At 39.7% G+C, this 22174-nt stretch overlaps 1 protein-coding gene across 1 annotated transcript in view; it reads left to right on the forward strand.

Annotated features, from left to right (window-relative positions):
- Positions 1 to 18522: 18522 nt before the first annotated feature.
- Positions 18523 to 22174, forward strand: part of drd2a (dopamine receptor D2a) — a 46957-nt gene continuing 43305 nt past the window's right edge. Inside the window, exon 1 of the mRNA XM_063492956.1 lies at positions 18523 to 18938. The gene's annotated coding sequence lies outside the window, so the exon portion shown is untranslated. The remainder of the gene's footprint in view (positions 18939 to 22174) is intronic.

The raw sequence follows: 22174 nt of genomic DNA on the forward strand, positions 1-22174 counted from the left end.
TCTCCCCCAAAGTAAGCTATGATTGGCTCCAGCCCTGCTGTGGACCTGAATTGGATAATTAGTTGAGAAAATGCATGGATTGATTGATGCATTCTTATATAAATATAAATATCAGTACTATTCGTAAATTTACAATCTGCTCTTAGTAGGTCAGCAATATAAAAGTATGAATATGTTTTGACTTGAAACCCAGTTACTCTCTGAGCCTTTCTTTTAAACATTGTTTTGTAGTTATAGCAAGATAGAAGTCCAATTACTACAGGAAATATAAATTAGCCCTCCATTAATATAGTGTCGTCATCCACCAAAGCATAGTGTAATTATTCATCTTTCTGTTGTACAAGTGCCCAGATTTCTGGAACTTAAACTAGGGACTTCAGCACCTGTGGACCATGGCTGAGGATGGTAATGGCAGGCACAGCGAGAACACTTATGAGAAGGATAGAAGAACACTGGAGCAAAAGCAGACGCTGACAATTGGCTGGCAGTACGCAATGTTCACACTTACCAAATGTGCTGGACTTCTGGCTTAAACATATTCGAACACCATCCAGATCTCCAAGTGTGAAAACAATCTTTATTTACATCACATAATCATGAGTGCTGGCTAGCTATGCTGCCATAAACCATTAGAAGAGAGCCTTTTCACATTGTTCTGTTCATTATTGCTAAAAAATCCAGCAATTTAGAATCAATTGTAGGAAAAACACTGACTCATCAGCAGATGTAATGTATGTATGCAAGTAGGCTAAATAAGTAAAAACTCAAACTTGAATCGAATTGTAAACTGGTTTAATGCCTCCTGAACTTGACTAGGTACAAAGCATTACAGAAACAGTACGTGTAAGATTTGCTTTTATTTTAAAATGGTAAGTCATGTCCTAAAAGTTCTCTTATACAACAATATCTGGACAGAAAACTGACGGTTCCACACAGAGTGTATGCAGTCTGAACAGGGGACTTAAGACAATTGAGTTTCCTAGATAACATAAGTGCATTTCTGGTGTCTTATTCATTTTTCTTTAAGCAGAACTGCTTCCCTTTAAAAAGCCACCTTAACTGAGTGTGCAGGGATCATGCACAAACACACACAGACACACAGACACAGACACACACACACACACACACAAACAGACATTTCACGGCACATATTTGTCCTGCAGTAAATTTGTTTCCTGGGGGAAAAAATGAGTTATGCAAGTGCTTTTCTTGTTTCAATCTTGTTGTAAAAGCTAGACTGAATATATTAGTCTCCACAGTCATACAATGAATTATACTATGTACCTTTCCTCTTCACCGCAAAAGCCAGAGGATAAACTAAATATTTCAAAGTAAAAATGACTAGGCTTTGATGCAGTATGTGTCACTGAACCAAATACCTTTAAAAGAATGGGGGGAAAAAAACCCAACAATAAAACGATGTGCTGCCACTTTTTCGCTGTTTGGGATTAGACAAAGCATCAAGTTTATCTCTTGGCTTTTTACTCCTCTTTATATTTATGCAGTGACGTCAACGTTCATCGGGGCGCTATGAAGTTTTCGTCCTTACAAAAGCTCTCGCTGTAACTCCTGACATGTGTTATTGATGACACAGGTAAACATACTTTTTACTTAAACACTTTTTTAAATATTTGGTTTTCCAATATGGAAAATAGCCAATGTCCATGGTTATTTGTCTTCTAATAGTTTGTGCAAATACATGCTCGTGGACATTCTGCGCAGTTTGAAATAAACTAATGCCAGAGTGCATATATAGATTTATGCACAAAGGATTCCAATCTACAGCCTTGAGGTCTCCAGGTTTTCCAACAAGAACTGCTGGAAATAAAGCAGGTAAAGCTTGGTGAGAAAGTGCAAAGCTTTTTGACCGTGCTCCTAATAGATCTACTTGATTGGTAACAGCTCTGCAGAACCAACAGTGGGGGTTGGTGGAGGCTTTCATGCTGGAAAACAAGACTGAGCAGCAGGGGAGCTGCGCATGGGTTCAAAATCACTGATGCACAAGAGAAATTAATGTGAAGGGGTGATTCTTATCATTCTCCTGTCGCCAAGCAACAAATATCCATGTGCCTATGAGCAAAGCATCTATCTCCAGCTACTAATGGAGCCACTCATGCTGCATTTGTGCTAAAAAGAGCATAAAAACATGCCTATCATGTTTTATTTTCCTATCTGTGTCTCTTTCTTTTGATTTATAGACAGATCTTACCTGCACAGCACTGCGATGCCTGAGTGCCACACACATACCAGTGTTTGTACGGTATCTAATTCCACTTGCCACATGCCTGTCTGTGTACACACAGCAACTCATGAGCAGCTCTTTCAGAAGGTGATGTTTGCACTGCTGGCTGTGAGACGTAAACCTGAAGTAGTTGCAGTAGATCAATATTAATATAGCCTCTGTACGAACATCACTCTGAACCGAACGCAATTCAAATCAGTGCAAGGGATCAGTTAGCAATCTACAGGGTGGGCCATTTATATGGATACACCGTAATAACATGGGAATGGTTGGTGATATTAAAGTCCTGTTTGTGGCACATTAGTATATGTGAGGGGGCAAACTCCTCAAGATGGGTGGCGACCATGGTGGCCATTTAGAAGTCGGCCATCTTGGATACAACTTTTGTTTTTTCAATAGCAAGAGGGCCATGTGACACATCAAACTTATTGGTAATGTCACAAGAAAAACAATGGTGTGCTTGGTTTCAATGTAACTTTGTTTTTCTTGTGTTATTTACAAGTTTCTCTTTGTTCACAGCCATTGACATGTCAAAGAGGTTAACACGTGAGGAGCGGATCGAAATCGTGTTGATATCTGGTGAACGCAGTAACCGGGTCATTGCAGCAGATTTCAATGCAAAACACCCTACGAGACCACCCATCTCCCATGCTACAGTTAGCAAACTGCTTGCTAAGTTTCGTGAAACTGGTTCAGTGTTGGATTTGCCAAAATGTGGACGCAAGAAAACCGTCACTAATGAAGAAACATCAGTGGCTGTCCTAGCTTCATTCAGCAAGAGCCCACAGCGTAGCACTCGCCGCATGTCACTGTAGAGTGGCATTAGTCGAACATCCCTTCGGCGGATATTAGCTACTCACAAATGGCACCCTTACAAACTCCAGCTACTGCAGCATCTCAACGAGGATGACCCAGATCGGCGCACAGAATTTGCAGAATGGGCAAAACAAAAATTGGAACAGGACCCTCAGTTCACGCAGAAGATTTTGTTCAGTGATGAGGCAAACTTTTATGTGAATGGTGAAGTTAACAAACTAAACCACCGCTATTGGTTTGACACTAACCCACATTGGATGGATCCCTCCAAGATTGTTGGAACAACAAAAGTGATGGTTTGGTGTGGTATATGGGGTACAATGATAGTGGGTCCATTCTTCATCAATGGAAACCTCAAGGCCACTGGATATTTGAAACTTCTACATGATGATGTGTGTCCCTCTTTATGCACTGAAGCTGGCACGTTCCCTGAGTTTTTCCAGCAAGATGGTGCACCACCACATTATGGGTGCCAGGTCCGAGCATTCCTAGATGAACAGTTTCCTGGAAAGTGGATTGGTCGTCGTGGGCCAGTTGAATGGCCCCCAAGGTCTCCCGATCTGACCCCCTTAGACTTTTATCTTTGGGGTCATCTGAAGGCAATTGTCTATGGTGTGAAGATACGAGATGTGCAGCACCTGAAACTACGGATACTGGATGCCTGTGCTGGCATTTCTCCTGCGGTGTTGCTATCAGTGTGTGAAGAGTGGGAGAAGAGGGTTGCATTGACAATCCAACACAATGGGCAGCACATTGAACACATTTTATAAGTGGTCAGAAACTTGTAAATAACTCATGAAAGAATAAAGTTACGTTGAAACCAAGCACACCATTGTTTTTCTTGTGACATTACCAATAAGTTTGATGTGTCACATGGCCCTCTTCCTATTGAAAAAACAAAAGTTGTATCCAAGATGGCCGACTTCTAAATGGCCACCGTGGTCACCACCCATCTTGAGGAGTTTGCCCCCTCACATATACTAATGTGCCACAAACAGGACTTTAATATCACCAACCATTCCCATGTTATTACGGTGTATCCATATAAATGGCCCACCCTGTAGTTTCAAGGTGTCTTACATTTTCATAAGTCTTGCTTTTTTTGGTGAATTCATTTTCCATTTCCAAGAGGAAATAACACACACAACTAATAACACTCACAATTATAATTGTGTGTTGAAATTGAGAAATCTACTAGAAAACAAAACAAAAGAGTGAAATTTAAAAGATACCTCAACATGTGGTCAACACATCATATTATGTGTTATTCAAGCAGCTGAGAGGCAACATCAAATGCTGACTTTACAATATGTCTTAGTATATGTCACTTTCGCAGTGTGTTTTTTTTAACTTCATTTCATGTGTTCTGATAGATCAGCCAGTTCTATTTGTGCTCCCTGGGCATGTCAAAAGTATAGACAAGGTGGCCTTTGGCATCTGTTCTATGACTCACCATCGGCCTTTGGCTAAAGTTATCAACAGTCTCTCACCAACTTGTCACAGATGGGTGATTGTTATGGGCCCAGTTTTCAAAGTGCAGGATTAATGTTGTTAAAGGGTCTGTTTTATACTTCATACTCCCACTAAACCAAGAAAAATGATGTATTAGTGAAAGTTTTAAAAAAAGAGACTGTGAAGGAGTAAGAGGATGATTGAAATGAAAGCGTAACAAATAACAAACGACAAAACTCCTAAACTGGATACAAACTGTAGTCTCATGATTGGCAAACTAATGACCTCAGACCATCATTTTACCACATTTTTAATCAAGCTTGCACTTTTAATCTGTTCATCTTTGAAATGGTCTCCCCTTCTGTGTCAATATAAAATGTTTTCCTAAATTAAATCCATGCAAACTAAACTTAATGCAGGTGTTAAAATAAATACAGATACATATGCTCATCATTTTTAACAGTGACTGATAAAAAATGACTCCTTCAGTTTTTAGGGTTTTCCATTAGGTACCATGTAATTTTTTCGTACTCAGGCTGGGATTCCAAGTGATCTGAGGCGATCTGAAAATGTAAGAGTAATGAGAGCTACTCCTTCACGAAAATCAAAAGTGCCATATTTGAAACCTGGCATCTTTGGAAACGGCTGCACTAAAAACAACACTGTGGTGCCCGAGTCTGACAAAAGCCACACACCGAGCTGCAGGTATGTCACTCCCTCGACTTCTTCCACTGTTGTGCTTGTGTCGCATACAAATGATGTCACGGGACTTTCAGCCACGTTGCGTTAATGGCCCTGCACACATTAGAGGGTCCTCAATTGTAACGGAAAGTGAGTTGAGTCAAACCAAGTAGGTACTTGTGGAAAAGGACTATAGCACGCCTGACTGGACTGGCCCTTTGTAATTTTTGGTTGTTTTAATCTTTTGAAGAAAAAAAACCCATTAACTATACATAGGTCTTGAAAAAATATTGTGCATTACAGATCAGGAGCTTGGTTCTAACACCAGCATCGGTGTGGTAGTTAGCATCATTGCCTCACAGCAAGAAGGTTCTGAGTTTGAATCCAGGCTTCCTCCCACAGTCCATAGGCATGGTGTTACTAACAAAGCAGCAAAAGCAAAACAACACGCTGACAACGTTTATCTAACTGAGCGGTTTCAAAAGAAAACTACTGCTCCAAAATGCACCTAGACATCTCAGCTGCTCTTTCTTTTTGTTTTAGCCATACAGCCTTTTCTTTGTACTACCTGGTGATTAAGGATGAGGAAGGAAAGACAGATTACTAATGAGCATTGACTGCTGAAAGTGGACACATACAACATAAGCAGCAGATTGAATGTCGTTAAATAATTCTCTTTTTCTTCTGTACGTGAAATTGATCCCCGTTACCCTCTTGTTTTTCTCCAAGTCTTATTTTGTTTTAAATGGACTTTCTGTCTTTGGCCGGCCTCCATGACAAACTGCGCGAGTGGATTACTCAGCTCATCTGTGTTGCCCTTGAAATCAACCCACCATAGAGACATTTCTACCCACTTCTTGGCTATATGATAAGACGTTAATTGATTGTGATGGTCATGAAGGTCTCGGTGAGTGACAGTCAATAACACATTGCATAGCGATGACTTCTGTCAGCAGTAATTCCACCAGATAAAGGCCACTCTCAAACACACAAACATATACAAACACAGCCACTCACTCACACGCACCCATGCCAATCAAGTGGCACTATCACAGAGGGACATCGTGAACAGGCAATGCCACAAACGCTCCAAATCATGTCGTTCCCTGTAGACCTTTGAGGCTGCAGTACCCTGTACAGTAAGTCTCCCTTTTAAGACTGCATCACTAAATATTTCAAAGGTTCTCGTTGCCCAGAGCCATTCGTTCAAACCTGCTGCTAAAAAAAGGAAAAAAAAGTTTGTTAATGCCCATAACCAGTAGAGTTTGTGCTGCAATGCTTACAGGATGAAATACCTGTGGACTATCGTGGTACTTGAATACAACTGAATAAATGCCTGAATAAAAATGATGTTTAAATGTTTATGGGAAATTTTTGAAACCACATGCCTCGTAGCTTTCGAGACAGCAGGGTACTTCTGATCTTTCCTTTGTGGTGTCATTTCATATTATTCATGGACTCCCCCCAGCCTCTATTGGTTCCTTGCCCATCCCATCTTCTTATCTTTCTCTTTTTCTTCTCCTCCTATCTCTCTGAATCCTCTTTCTGCATCCTCGTCCTATCCTCTCCTGCCTCACAGCATGGCAGCAGCAGCAAAGCAATGGCTTCTGTACCCCAATCAATCAGAACACTAAAGGATAATTAATAGACGACCTGCTGCCATACACATACAGGTTTATGGCAAAGAGGAATTTTCTGAGACAAGCAATCAATGAGCAGAATAGCTCCTCTGTAAGTTCCCCCAACAGATGCTGTGAATTCAGTCCAACACAAAATGCAAGGAGGAGGAAGAGAGAGAACAGAAAAGGCAGACACAAAACATTGACTTCCAGCTCCGAGATGACAGCGACAGTGTAAAGTGCACTTAGTGACGTGAGAGAAGACGGAAAGAGAGATTAAAACAAAAGAGTGAGGAAGAGAGAGACAGCATGACAGTTTTGAAGTTGACACACTCCATGGATCAACACAGGAAGTACATAGGTTGCCTGAGGATGCATGTCTAGAGTCAGAGGAGACGGCACTCGGGCACACCAACACACCCAGGGCAAGGAGACCTCTTGCCTGGTCCAGACTCCTTATGTAAATACAGATCACAGCTTCTCAGTGTTTGGGGCTCATGAATAATTGTAAAGATGCAGATGAGGACAGTGTTTGCACTGTAATTCCCCCCTCCCCATCATCGCTGCTGTAAGGCGATGAATAACACTGTCCCTGCCTGGACATGAAAAGAGAGAGTCTGAAAAGAGCAATGCTGCAATGGAAGCAGGTGAGGCTAAACTAGTGTGTACAGATATTACATGAAAATCATGGAAATTCATGTGTGGCCTTTGACTCAGACTGCATGCCTCACTTGCAAACCCCATGTCTCCAAGGCACCATTCTTTAGACATGGTTCATTTGTCCATCTTTAATGCATTTGTTGTTTGCTGACACATCTACAGAGGTCTGTGCTCCTGGACCATTCTCTTCATTATTTTTCTTAGAGTAATGCAAAATGATTCCTGTTTTGGTCACGCTGCCTGGCTTTGATAATTGCATAAATTAAGGCGTTTTCTTAAATCGCATCCTATACGGGGCTTCAACACGACCTTCACTGCAAGATAAAATATTTAGCTCGAGCGGTGGTTCTACTTGAAACTAATTAGAGGAGGGAGCTTGAGTCAGTTGGCAAGAGCAGGACAATCTATAGCTCGGTGCAGCGTTAAAGGATGGGAGATGCACTTTATGTGAGTGACAGATAGCAATGAATCAAGCTAAATAGAAAGGGCATTTCTTATACAGTAATTTTGTGGTCAGCTGTATTTAGGCACAATATATTAATGATTACAAAGATCAAAACAAATCAAGATGTTTCATTCAATAAAATATAATAGCAGCTAAAGCATTCTTTCTCAGGCCCATAACTGCAAGGTTAGTACCTAAGGTTTTACATGTCCATTTAAAACAGGTGATAATGACTCATTTACTACAACCATTGGTGTAGTGGCGTTAACGCTAATACCAGTGTTGTCACACTGCAAAAGCGAATGCCTTAATCCGCACGCTCTCCGTTACCTTTACCAAACCAATGCCAGGTATTACAAAGGAGCACCAACGTTCCCATTTTTCTTGTTGCCACACAGTCCAAGCACAAGAAGCTGCTCCCTGCTGCCTTTTTCTGACACAGATGTATTGTTTTACTCTGTGTTCAGTCCTCGCAGGTTGGTGGATGAAGTGTCAGCGGATGTCCTGGATGAGTGTGATTATTCTTGGGTATTTTCAACCTCTGTCAGGTCTGACTGTGAGCTTCCTTCCTCCTCCATCTCTCCATCAAGACACTTGCGGTTTTGCACTTTGGTGCCTGTTTTCTGTTCTAAAAAACAACAACAAAACCCAAAAGAAACCTTCCCCCCTTTGGCTTTACTAGTCTCTCTATCTCTGTTCATCGTCCTTTCTCTCCCCTCACTCACTACACAGGAGCCCTCCACACTTAGCCTAATGATCACATCATAGATTCACTTCTCAGCACTCACTAGCTTCCAATTATAGTCAAGAGTTGGGTTCTTTAAAATGAAGATCCTTATCCTCCTGCTACTGAGGGCATTTGAACTCTTTATGCCTTTATAACCTGAGGTTTTGTGTTTCTCTACTTGTCCGGCAGTCTTTGCAGCCCTACCATCTCTCATCCATCTGCCCTTCTGTTTGTGATCTTTTTCTCTCCCCCCCCTCCCAATCTTCTACTGTTTGTTTATCTGTTTCCTTATAATGAGCCAAAGTTTTCCTAAGAACTCGAAAAGTCTTGTTCAAAACTTTGCCCTTTTCATCGAGCGATGCTGAGCAAAGAAAATGCCCGGCTTTTGTCGACGTAGTCAGCTGTAATGGAAATAATTCTTCATTCCGAACAGAAGAAAAATGTCTTCTTTTGTACATCGCTGTAATTTTTACCAGCAAGATTGATAGTTCACTTAATAGAAAAGGATTTCGTCACACAATCCTTTGAAATGATGTACAGAATGCAAATGGGAATAAGCACGCTCACAGCTGGGAGCTGTGGAAATCAGAAAGAATTGACAAACTTTTCAATTTAATAATTTCTTTCGGCACAATCTATTTAACTGCATTATATTGTGTAGACTGTGCGAAAGAGCCTCTGGAATATTCCCGCCAGGCCCTGCAGCTATAAAAGAAAATGAGTGTCTTTCAGGCAAACTTTGAATATAATGAGCCAATCTGGGCATTAGCATGGAAATAGAGGGCAGTCGCAAGCTGTGCACTACTGGGGTTAAAATGTTCGAATTAAATATTCAGGAGAAACGATGTATGCATACATTATTTATTTATTTGTTTTTAAAAAATGACAAGGTTTTCTCAAACTAAACGAAGACACACGGCGGGCTGCATTCCAAATGCTGCTCAAACTCACCCTGGCCATTAGGCTCCAAAAGACTACAGAAGTAGCACAAGGTGCATTTGAGATTTTAAAGAAAAGCCCAAGTGTTCCTTTTATACTAAACAAGATTTGACTTGACGTTAGTGAAAAATGAATGCAGAAGCGGCGTTTCTGCAACAACAAAAAACGTGGTGGAATGAAGGTAGGAGAAAAACAGAGGCAAAACGGAATTTGAAAAATCTTCCTCTCACATTGTGTCGCTTTACGTCCTTTCATATGTCCTCTCCAGTCTTGCACACGCTGTGTTTTTAGTTGCGGCAGTCTATAAAGGCCGTAGGCCAATCTCTGGGATTCTGGGAAAACAAAACTGCTGGTTGTTTTCTCATCTTAACAAATGACAGTTGGTCTCAGCGGGAAGGTGAGACCATAGATGGTGACTGAATGCGGTTCGCTTTATGTTGGTAATAGCAGAAGCATCAGCAGCTATAATGTTAGTACACAGGCTGTAAAACACATGCTCAAACACAAGCCCACACTGGCAATTTATAGCAGCGTTTCTCAAACTTTTTTCAACAATGAACGCCCTCTAAAAAACCGAATGGTGCAAAACATGTTTTGGTAGAAAAAAAAATCTTGTAAAGGGTTATAATATGTGCCATCTGTGTCTGATTTATTACATTATGAAATGAACGACAAATCATTTCTGTAATGTGATGGCATTGTGGATGTGATGAGTTGAGCCTGCTTAATGTGCTGCACTTAAATCTTAGTGAAAAGAATTGGCTTATGCTTCACGAAGGGTCTTTTTTAGAGGGTTGGGCAATGGCTCCAGTCATCAAACTATTTCTCAGGTGCAGTCTTATTCTTTGTAACAACAGATTAGCTGGATTAGGCTTCTTATAGAAAAGAAGACGTCACCGAAACATAGAGATCCATTCTATATGTGTGTTTTTTACCATTAAATATTGTAAACTGACATTGGTTTTGTTTGTTTCTTCTCATTTTGTGAAGTTTTAAAGACATTAAAATCTCAGACTTTGCATGAAAGATTAATGCAGCTATTGGAAATCCTCTGTTGTTCCCTGGGTTTTAGCGTCAAGGCTAAAATTGATGCTGAGTCATAGTACCCATATTTGTACCAAAGTGTGGAGCACTAAGTAATGAAACTCATGTGTATGTTCAATAAGGAAGATCTGTAATCACTCATCAGCCTGCTTTCATGGGTGTTAGGCTGCTATTCTATTCATTATCCTACCACTACCATCACTACCACTTTCCCATGCTGTCAATCTTTATACTAATGCCAATCAGTGACCACTCTGCATGGTTTAAATCTATACTCTCGGTCATTCTCACTTTCAGACGCTCACTCTTGCAACCAACTTCCAAACCATCTCCACATCACCCAAGTCACTCAGAGCTCCTTCACCTTCACCACCACCAGCATGTGGACTCCAGGGGATCCTGTCCTAAATCCTATCACCACTGTGATTTCAATCTGCCATCGGATGGGTAATCTCCAAATACACTGAATAATTTCTCTATTTCAATAAATCATGATTTATCAAAATAATCTTTCCTTATTGAAATCGTGTTAGCATCCATACTTTTGGCTCATTGCACGTAGATACATGCTCATTAGGGTTAAAATAATGCTCAATAATAGATAAAAAAAAATTAATGTGACTATGCAATATAGCTATAGTAGTGTTCAGAGAGTCTTATGGAATGATTAAGCTGTTTAGTGAACACAGGGTTCTGGCCAGTTGTCCTTTGCTTTACTGGTGAAGGAGTTAGTAAACTTGACCATTTAACTAAAATGTTGGATTCGTTATTAATCTCAGGCCATGCTGAAGAAAACATCAGGAACACATGAGTGAGATTTATTGATGCCGGAAGGTTTTTCAATAGTTGCAACAGGAATATTTCGAAATGGGGATAATTTACTTGCAAATGTAATTAATATTCACAACATTTAATCAGGTAATTCATCTTACCCTCCCTCCTGGTTATGTAGAAGAAGCTGTTAATGACAGAGCTAAGAAACATCACATGCATCCCTCTGTGGCTCTGGGCCCACATAGAGCTGATTAAACTAGCAGTAAAGCCACTGGAGGAATCAGTGCTCAAGTCTGAGGCACACAAAAGAGCCAATACATGCAGTCACATGCCACAGCACAGCCGCCATTAATGCTGATATGGTGCGCAGCATTGGCTTGTTTATTTTCTAAAACCTTTTAATGCTTTTCTTTTTATCTGCTGCTTATTTAGCAGCTGTCTGCTCCAGGAGGTTTAATTATACCTCCTGGTCATCTATCTATCTATCTATCTATCTATCTATCTATCTATCTATCTATCTATCTATCTATCTATCTATCTATCTATCTATCTATCTATCTATCTATCTATCTGTCTGTCTGTCTGTCTGTCTGTCTGTCTGTCTTGGTACAAATTTCTTACTATGTCCCATCATTTAAAAAATGCCAAACTATACTGGAAGCAAAATAAATCTATACAAAAATACAGAAATATATAATTGTATAGAAACAAAATAAGCAATGCTGAATGTATACATGCTACAGGCAAGTGAAAAACAAAGACAAAAATGTAAATCGATTTTGGATTGAATCAAACTGTTAACAGCTACTTTGAAGCAAAAGCCCTTTCAATTTGAAATCAGTGTGCAATCAGTTCCCAGCAGCTGGAACGGGATAAATGAAAGCATCTTATCAAGTTCTTCACAGGCAAACACTCAAGTCACTTCCTTGCACTTACTCATAGTTGGCCATAAGGCTAACAAACTTGTTTGTGAATGCAGAGGCAACTCCACTGTGCCCCATCAGACTGTCCACATGCTGCTTGGCTTGGCAGCTACAGCGGCTATTGACCTTGAGCTTTACAATTACCAGACTGTTTTCTGTTCACCCTGCCTCTGTCTCTCTCTGTTCTACCAACCACAGTGTGAATCTGCGTTTACTTTGGAGAAACATGTATGGCTCAGTCATCATAAAGCAAAGTATGGCTCATTAGATGTTTTCTAGATTTCTGGAAATAATCATTAACATTGCTGTTTCTCCCACTACCTGCAGCACATCACTTCCTCTCCCATCCGTAGTTTCCTGTACTGCTCTAGCGTACCGTCCAATAAAATGTAACAATGATGCCGAGTTTGCTGTATAGCTCAATTCAAATGTAGTGAGGAAAGTTCAATTACACATTACACAGGAAATGGTGCAATTGAACATGGATGTGAAATAAACACAAATCCTGCCTGCAGAAAGTGGCTTCTTGTTTTTGTTTATGGCTACATCCTTCCCCATAATGTCCTCTAAAATGCATAATTACTTTGCCTGAGAGTACATGTTGAATCAGTATCAGTGAGGAGGAGACAAACTTAAGCAGCTCTGCAGTTTGTTTCTAGGGCAAGCTATGGCTTGCCTTCACATTAATTAAAATTTTTTCTAATGTAAATTCACTTAAAGCCTTTTTCCACATTGTTTTTGTGTCTTATGCATACTTCTGGGTTTCATGTTGTTAAACAGCTTTGCATTCAGTTTTCAGAAGTTAACAGTGCTTTCCTCATTAATGCATTTAACTGACTATCACCATTTCATCATTTCATTTACTATTGTTTTCTTCTCCTTTTTTAATTCTTTCACCCCTTTATGTTTTTATTTCTTTCGACCACCAGATTGTGGTACATTATGCAGGTCTAACACTATATTACAAGGAATTAGTGAGCCATCTAACTATTGGCTTAGTTTATCTTTTACAGTTTGTTCTTATTAAATGATAACGAGGGACTTATTATCAATATTTTGATAGTTGTCAAGGAATTAAAAAACCCCATAACCAACAATGTGTTGTTTAGTAGCACTGGAAGTGCATGGATGAGTGCAAGTGTTTGACGCTGTTGGATGAGACATTAAACGGTTGCTGCTGCTGCTGATGCGTGCCGATCTAAGAGTAGTGCAGGAAATAGAAGTCACAGTTAGCGAGTGGATGTGTTGTGTCCTGCCTCCTGCCTTCTCTGCCCAGGCAGTAACCTCATGTAAACTAAACTGAGCATTTCTAGTGAAGAGAATGCGACAGACACTGACTACATCCTTTTACATAAGAACTTCAGACAGGATCCCGAGTTTATTTGCTCACTTCCCGAGTGAGCCTTTAAAATTAGACTATAAGCGTTTAATTTATTTTTTAAAGATTCTTTTTTTTTTAAACAGGACTCAAGCAAATCTGACTTTGTGAGGCCCACATTGTTTTAGCTGATTTTGAAAATGAATTTGGTGGCATGACTGTACTGCCCATGAAGCTTCTGAAAGTAAAATGTATACGTACAAACTTAGCATGTTATCACACTGGCTGCTTCCACACTCACTTTCAGTCTAGTGCCTTTAAAGCTACTTTGCTCCCTTGTTACAAGGGGTTGCTGGAGCAGGTAGCACCACATGTATGTACTTGCTAAAGTACCCCAAATAGGATTTGTGCCTTCAGCTGGTGTTGAACAAGCAACCCTTCATTTGTTAGGTGAATGCATTAAGCTCCATTATGGAGCCACCTTTCAGTTTTGTACCTGACCATTTTCACAGGAATGTTTTATTAAACCACCACTGACCTATAAATCATTCAAGCATGAAAAAAACACCCAACTCAAGGAATGAACTGGTTTTGTGCAATTAAGCAAAGTATTAGTTTTACATTGTATCATTAGGGACTTTATTACCAGCAGCCTGTGACAAAAACACACAATTTCTTTAGCTGCATTCATAAAAAATGCCAAAGATAACATGGTGTAACAGGCATATGATAATATTTTCTGCAGCAGCATAGTGGTTTTCAAAGAGCTATTAGCCAAAAAAAAAACTTTGCATAACTCAGTTTCTTGTGAAGAGTGTACTTAAAAATTTTAAAGAAATTGGACAAGTGGGAGGACAAAAGATGAATAGCCAGGCCTAAAAAAATGTCTACAACAGATGAATAACATCTGAAAGTCTTGCCCTTGAGAAACAGGAGACAAAATGTTGGCTTTGCATCTGGCCCTTCAGTCGATTCATCTTACTGTTCACTGAAGATCACCAGAAATTATCTCATTGGAAAGCTTGTTGTCAATAAACCAGGAGAAAGAAGTTGAGTTATGCCAGATAAAACAAGAACTGCACCGAGAATCAGTGGTCCTATTGAGTGATATGAATGAGGTCAGGAGAGAGGTACAACAGCGAGTGTCTGCAGCCATCTGTAAAACATGGTGAAGGCTCTGTCATGGTTTGGGGCTGCATTTCCACCAGTGATGCTGTGGATCTTGTCAAAACTGATGGAATTATGAGCAAAGTAAAGTACCATCAGATTTTGATCCACCATGCAATACCATCTGGAAAGCATTGACAACAGCTTCATTTTTTAGCATGACAATAACCACAAACAGACAGTCATGCACTATACCTGGATAAAAAAAACACACAGTTGAACCTCCCCAGAGCTTAGACCTCAACATTACTGAAGCAGTTTGGGATCACACTGACTTTCGAGCTAGTTAAAATTAAATGTGTTCCCATTTATGTTTCCACATGTTTTGCACACCCACATGAGGGGTGGCTGAGACTTTTCTACAACACCATTAGGCTCTAAAACAAACTTATCAGAGCTTATGAATTTCGCATTTTGACATGTTGCAAGACTGAAGGTGAAGTGATCATCAAAAGAAATCATCCTTAAGTAATGCTTGTTGTTATACATTTTAGTTTGGGGCAAAGATGTGCACCATGTAACATCCTCATTTCTGGTGTTAGACTACTTGCATGACTAAAAAGATTAAATCATCAACAACTTGACTCTGCTGAGCAAATGTTACCTATACGGAAGTGGCAATGTCTATGTTTTGGATTCATTACAGCTGCAAGTTAATGCATATTTGATGCGCTTGTTAATGAACATAATTGCATTATTGGTCTTCATCATTATAAAGAAATACACAATGCTAATCCAAGGTTTGTGTTTTTCAGTTATGTCTGGCAGTGGATTGCATGAAGGTATTATTGCTTTCAGTCATACTGTGGGATATGTTGAAAACAGAATATTAACTTCTGTAATTTACATGCCTCAACCCTACTGCTGCGAGCACGTCTCCTATATCTGGATATCTCTAATCTCATGCTTCCTCATCATGCCTTAAGTCCTTTCTGCAGAGCAATTGCTGTCACTATTATCTTCCAAACAGATAGTCATGCCAACGCTGTCTCCCTCTTTGTCACTCTGTCTCGCTCAGCATACAGTGTGACAGGGTATAGTGCAAGTGTTAAACCAGGGAAAGAGCTCAGAAACAAGCACACAATGTCACACCAGTGTCACACCATATAAATTCTTTATAGGATGAGTTCAAGTTTAAAGCATTGACTGCTGGTGTGTAAAATATGATTCATTTTAAGGACTAGTGAATGGGAAATATGTGCATGCTTTTTGTGCTCATGTGAGTTAAATAGGGACTGAACGTCTTTTCTGTCACAGGGCCCTCCTTCATGCCAGGTCAATGTATTTTTTCCACAGCTCACCTAAAGCCAGCATCTGCTCACTGGCGGTGGCTCTGTGCTTGGCCAGGCTTAGAAAGGCGTGCATGTGTCTAGAATGTACAATATTTCTCCAAGCTCCATTCAAGGCTGAAAATGTGGGCTAGTTGGAGACGAGAACTTAGCGCCATGACATTAAGATTGTGCTTTGTGGTTCTCTTGTCTGGAAGAAATCCTTTTGTGGGTTGTGAGATGTTCATTAGCGTGACATGTGGGTGAAACTGGTTTGTAAATTACTCTGATTTGGGGGGCGTCAAAGTTGTTGTCATTTATTTTGCGATCTGCTGACATCCACTCATGGTCACAAATTAATAGAGACCGTATCAGGCACCATCAGGCTCCAGCGTTACCTTATGGCAGTTAGCAGTTAGATGTGTTTGCGCCTCCCACAGATAGCCTGGGGAGTGTGCATATTTGTGTGTGCGCAGTATGAGTTTATGTGCCTGTTTGTGTCTGTGTTTATGTGTGATTCAGACATAAAGTCAAAACTGGCTATCTGCCTCGGTACAGACGTCCCCACAAGAGTGCAAAAGCAAAAAAAAAAGCTGCTTCTTGTGAGGGCTGCCTCCAACAGAGGAGAATTTTAATGCTCTGGTTGTGTCACTAATATGTGACATTTCATCCGCTGTGAAGATTTGGGGTGTTGTAATCTAGCTTTTTTTTGTTGCTTTGTCTGTGTTCTCTCATCCATGTTGCCATGTTTTAGTCACACTTCAGTTACTTATTTCTTATAACTGAGTATGTAGATGACGTCTCTAAACTTTTCACTCAGCTCAACTGCCCACAGAAGCAATACAACCAAAACATTATTTTAATTACATTCGCAGCAAAGGGAAAACATCTATCTGGTAGTGGTTTGCCATTTCCTTTTTCTCTTGAATGTGTGTGAAATATGCACACACTTGCAAAATAATTACTTTTGGAACCATGTGAAAGCAGTCATAAAGCTTGATGTTAAACATTAAATGTATCTTCGTGGTGCACTTGAAATATATTTGCAAAATGTCAGGTTTGCTAATCAATGCAAAGAAATGTCACCCTGTAAAAAAGATAAAATTTGTGCATTCAAACAGTGTTAATAGTGAAGAAGTCCACTTAGGAAAACTGCACGTGAGAATTCCCAAGTCAAAGCATGCATGATGAGGAATTCATTTAGAAAAACATATTTAAAAACTGTAGGTGATTCGTCTACCACCACATATAACATACTGTTGGACTTATTCTACTTCCTCCTTTTTTAATGTATTTCTGTGCCTACAGGCTGTAATTAATATTTTATTTCGATGTCAAATGAGATATGAATATATTATCCAGGTCTGGCTTAAATGGAAGTTCTTATTTAAGTCACACGTGTAAAGGGTAGAGAGCAAGATGATATAAAAGCTGGATTTTAAGTGCTGCAGTTGGGCAGGACTGCACTTAATATAACTATTCATGTACTTCCTAAAGTGCCAAAACATTGCATTTCTAGTTGTAAAATAATGAATAAATGGATCATCAATGGATCATCAACAACTATATTTCTTTCCAGGAGGTTCTGTCTAACACACACACGGAGTCATTAAAAGAGAGCGACGGTCCAATGCCACTTACAAAGAGTCAAAAATTGATCCTGATGCAACATTTATATTTCTGGTTTGGACTTCCCTATATATGCACACACTGAGGAAGGTGGTTTGTGTCATTTGTACTGAATGGAACCAGCAGGTGCAAATAAATCTCAGTGGTGTAATATGAAATTGTACATTCTTTCTTTATTACTTGTCCCAAGGACAAACAAAACGGTTTGCTTCCTGTCCTTTCACTTGGTAGCATTCACTGTGTAATATTGCTGGGATGAAAGCCAACAGAGTCCTAAGAAATGCCAGCAATTAACAATAATGACAAGGTTTGGCAATAGATGAAAAAAAAAAATACATATATAAATAATAAAGATCATTATCTAAGAAAATGACAATGAGGAATGCGTGGGATGGATTTGTAAGTCCATGTGTTCGCTTATTTCTTTCATTACCATTTTTCACTGCTTGTGCTGATCCACCAACTCACATCCTAACAGAGCATGTGCCCACTTATTAACCAACTGTTTCTTTAGTGATCAAAAGATGTCCAAACATGTTTTAAATCACACACTGCCATTTTCCATTATTTACTTATAACACAAAAAGCGCAACCCGTGCCACGGAGAGAAGATTGAACTGTGGAAAATCTGAGGCAAACATAAGGGAATAAGGTTTCACTTACACCGGTGACATTACAAAAAAAAACCAAACCAAAAAAAAACCCAAAAAAAAAAAAACACGCATCCCTCTTAGGAATTAAACAGATGTAACCCCGCCTTGATTTTCCACAGTTCTTCACAGCCGCCGCGTCTCCCGTCTCCGTCAGTGCAGAAGGTAACTTAGCTCTCCGCGTAAAGCTCCTGGACACCAGAAGGGCACCGCACAGTTTCCGCTTCTGCTTCTCCGCTCTCTCAAGATCAGAACTGATTTAAAAATTAAAAAAAAAAAAAACACATCAAACCTCGAGGGTTTAATTAAACGACCGGAAAACAGCAAGTGATCTTAGGTGTTGTTTAATTCATTCGTTCACTGTTAGGCTATGTATTTTTGCTCCCAGTAGTGCGTTTATTTTTTTTTACCTACCAGCTTGAACTAATGCATCGCACCAGGGACGCGAAGAGACGGTTCCTTTTTTTAAAGAGTAAGCAATGAGTAAAGCACATAAAGGATACAGTGGGAGCTAACTGTGGATGATCTTGGATTTAACAGCCGCTTCCCGTGAAAACAAAGATTCTGAAACTTATGGCGTGAAGGTAAGACAGTTCTTACTGTTCTTTCCGTGTGATGTATTAAACTTGAGAAAAAAAAAGATAATACAGGGTATAGCTTATAATCTATGACATATCGCTCAAAGATACATACATTAACTAACACTGCAGGTAGTGCAAGCGGCTGTGCACTGTTTTATTTGTATGACAGGTCTACTGTTTACCTTATCGATCCTGGCTGGGCGTTAATATAAGACAGTTTTAACCACCCCAAGAAAGGGTGGGTGGCTGGGGGGCTATAAGTGAGTTATACCCTAGTTTCAGACTTGAGAGTGGCGATGTGTCCGTGTCACGGTGCCCTTCCCAACCCGCGGAGCGCTGATTTCAGATCTGTTCGTGCTTTCCAATTTGTAACTAGTGCTGGGTTTTCAGAGGCAGCGGGTTCTCGGCACAAGCTTCGTGCTGCGCAGGTGACTGCTGTAGAGGCTGCACACTCCGTCCTGTGTCAGCATCGCTAAGCAGCTTTAACAAGTTACCAACAACAGGGGAAATAAATAAAGTGGAAAATTTATCTAAACCTCTCTCGATAAGCCTGCGTGCCTCGAGAGCGCCTTTGATGGAGTTTATGTTACCCTTTTATGATCTATGTGAATATTAAAAAAAAAGATGTGTATATTATATGTATGTTCCGAGTTACTGCCATACTCCAACTAACACATAAACAGCATAACAAATAACTGAATAATGCTAATGATTGCGGTGATTTTGATTTAAGACTGATCTCTTTTGATTGAGTCAGTGCTAAAAGGGGAGAAAGAAAGGAAAGAAAAGTATGACTGCCTTCTGGAAAATATTAATAAGCCAACATAACAACAAAAACCTGCTTTGACATTTGGTCAGCAGCTGCTCTGTACCCAGCAGGTATGGATATCTGAATAGGTCAGGTGGTTATAACACCTGGTTGGCAAATTGGTGGTTTCTGTCAGGCTTTATTTGTCAAGGAAAATTGCTCATGTCAACTCCACTTGACTAGAATTAACTATTTAAATCTTCTTTAAAATAGAAACCAAACCAGTAATCCTTAGTGAACCCATCTTAGGTTAAATGGATAGAGGCTGAGCCTGGTTATTGAATTCCCTTGACACATTTTGAATTCTATACATTCCTGTATCTGATCTGCTGGATGCTTTTGTGTGGAAAACAGTCTGACCAGAGCTGCCTGTGGAGGCTTGTCCAGCCTAGCTGTTTGGCCACAAACAGATTTTCTGAATCAAATCTCCTGGATGCTATATAAAGAAATATAAGCACAAATTAATCCCTACACGGATTATTTGAATTAATACTAGGGGAAAAAAACACTAACAAGGGCTCAGATTCCATAAGATTCCTTAAGATGCATTGTGAGAGATTTGATTTCATGGCAACATTTACGTTAAGGTGGTGCACAGACTTTGAATGGATTAAGCGCATAATGACCTAAAAGGAAATTACTCGATGCTGCCGTTCGATCAATAAAATGTTCAGATTCAACACATTGCTCTCAAATGACATGCAGTGAACAGAAACGACACTGTGTCGCAGCTTGTGCTTGTTAAATCCAATTACCAACCCAAACAAAAGTTGTTTGGGTGCAGGGAGCTGCTGCTGTGAAACCACAGAGTCTTTTATTAATCAGACAGATTTGAAAGTCATTCACAGGAGAAATCTTACGTCGGACTGGCGTGGTGCAGTTGTTTTGTTTTGCAAAGTAGAAACTGTAAGGAATTTTAATGTAATTTTTTTGTCTGTATGTATTCATACTGTATTTATATATTTATATTTGTATAATGCTGTGTACCTTTTGTAATTCTGTTTGAAGTCTTGTATGGTTTAAGCCTTGCCATGCTCTGGAGGAACATTTAATTTCATGGTGTATAGTATTACCTGTACATTATATGGCTGAATGAAGCCGCTTGGCTTGCCACTTCAGAAATACACTTTAAAAAGTGACGTATTTTTTTTACTAATCAAGTCTTACATGACTTCATGCATCTTGCAAAGTGCAACTTCATAAATGTGTAGGTGCAAAAATTAAACCACATATATTCCAAGATCTATAAACACTTTTTAATCATTGTGTATAGAAGATGCAGCTCAGGCCCAGAATGTCATGGAGCACTTGATGATACTCAGTCGGGCCCCAAAAAACAGCACATCTGACCTTTGCGTGTGGTGCCATCTGACATCTAAGCAACCGAAGACGAAATATAAATAGTTTAGATTTTCAGCAGAACATAGAGCTTACTAACTGGATGCCTGAAATGGCCTCCGAATAGTGTAAACATGGACTCCTTCAAGAAAAAGCGGATGTGTTTTCCCAGTAATATCACAAAAGGATGCCCATCCACAAGCTACTATAACTAACTACAACACAATACTATAACACAAGCCCATAACTCAGCTACAGGGTTCTTCTTGTACGTCTCACAGATTTTATATCATGGTCATGAGCCACAAACATCCCTGTAAGTAAATCACTTAATTGTATTGGATCTCTGAGACTTGATCCAACTCGCTTACAGTCTCTCTCTCTCTCCTGAAACCCATTTCCCAGCATGTCAAATACATCAACACTCAAGGGACGCACACAATTACTGACAGGATGGACGAGCCAATTAGGTCCAAAACCAATATGAGATCTATTATGGTCGTGGTTCTACTGTTATATGCTGTGATAGTCAGGTTAGCTGGTTGGTCTATATATGCGTTAATGGTGTGTCCATATTACATATTGATCTAAACAGTTTAAACAGTATTTACAATCACTAGGCTTTGTTTGTTGTGAATAACTGGATATTGAATTTTTTATTACTCATTTAACACTTTGCAATCGCACATATTTTATTTTTAAATGTCACATGGAGAGGGGTACGCACACAGTACTATTTTTATTTTCTTTTGCAATTATAGTGCAGTTGATAACATTTTCAAATCACTAACACCTCCACAAATTCAATTTTATATTTAGAAGAGACGCACAAACATACAGAAAAAAGCTGCAAAACGTACTCTCTTGCATTTAGAAACAGACAAAAATAACTTATACACACTTACTGCTCTGCTGGATAGAAATCCACCATTGCACATTTTTAATTAAAAAAAAGAGCCTGTTGGTCTTGAGCAACAGGCAGTCAAAACTTAGCATACCTGGAAAACACACTGAACCTTTGAACAGCTCCCTATCTCACTAATTCACAGATATACACACACATGCAATGTTTTCCCAGAGGTATGATCCTGCT

Source organism: Pelmatolapia mariae, linkage group LG14 (assembly GCF_036321145.2).
Source record: "Pelmatolapia mariae isolate MD_Pm_ZW linkage group LG14, Pm_UMD_F_2, whole genome shotgun sequence".
Lineage (NCBI taxonomy): Eukaryota > Metazoa > Chordata > Actinopteri > Cichliformes > Cichlidae > Pelmatolapia > Pelmatolapia mariae.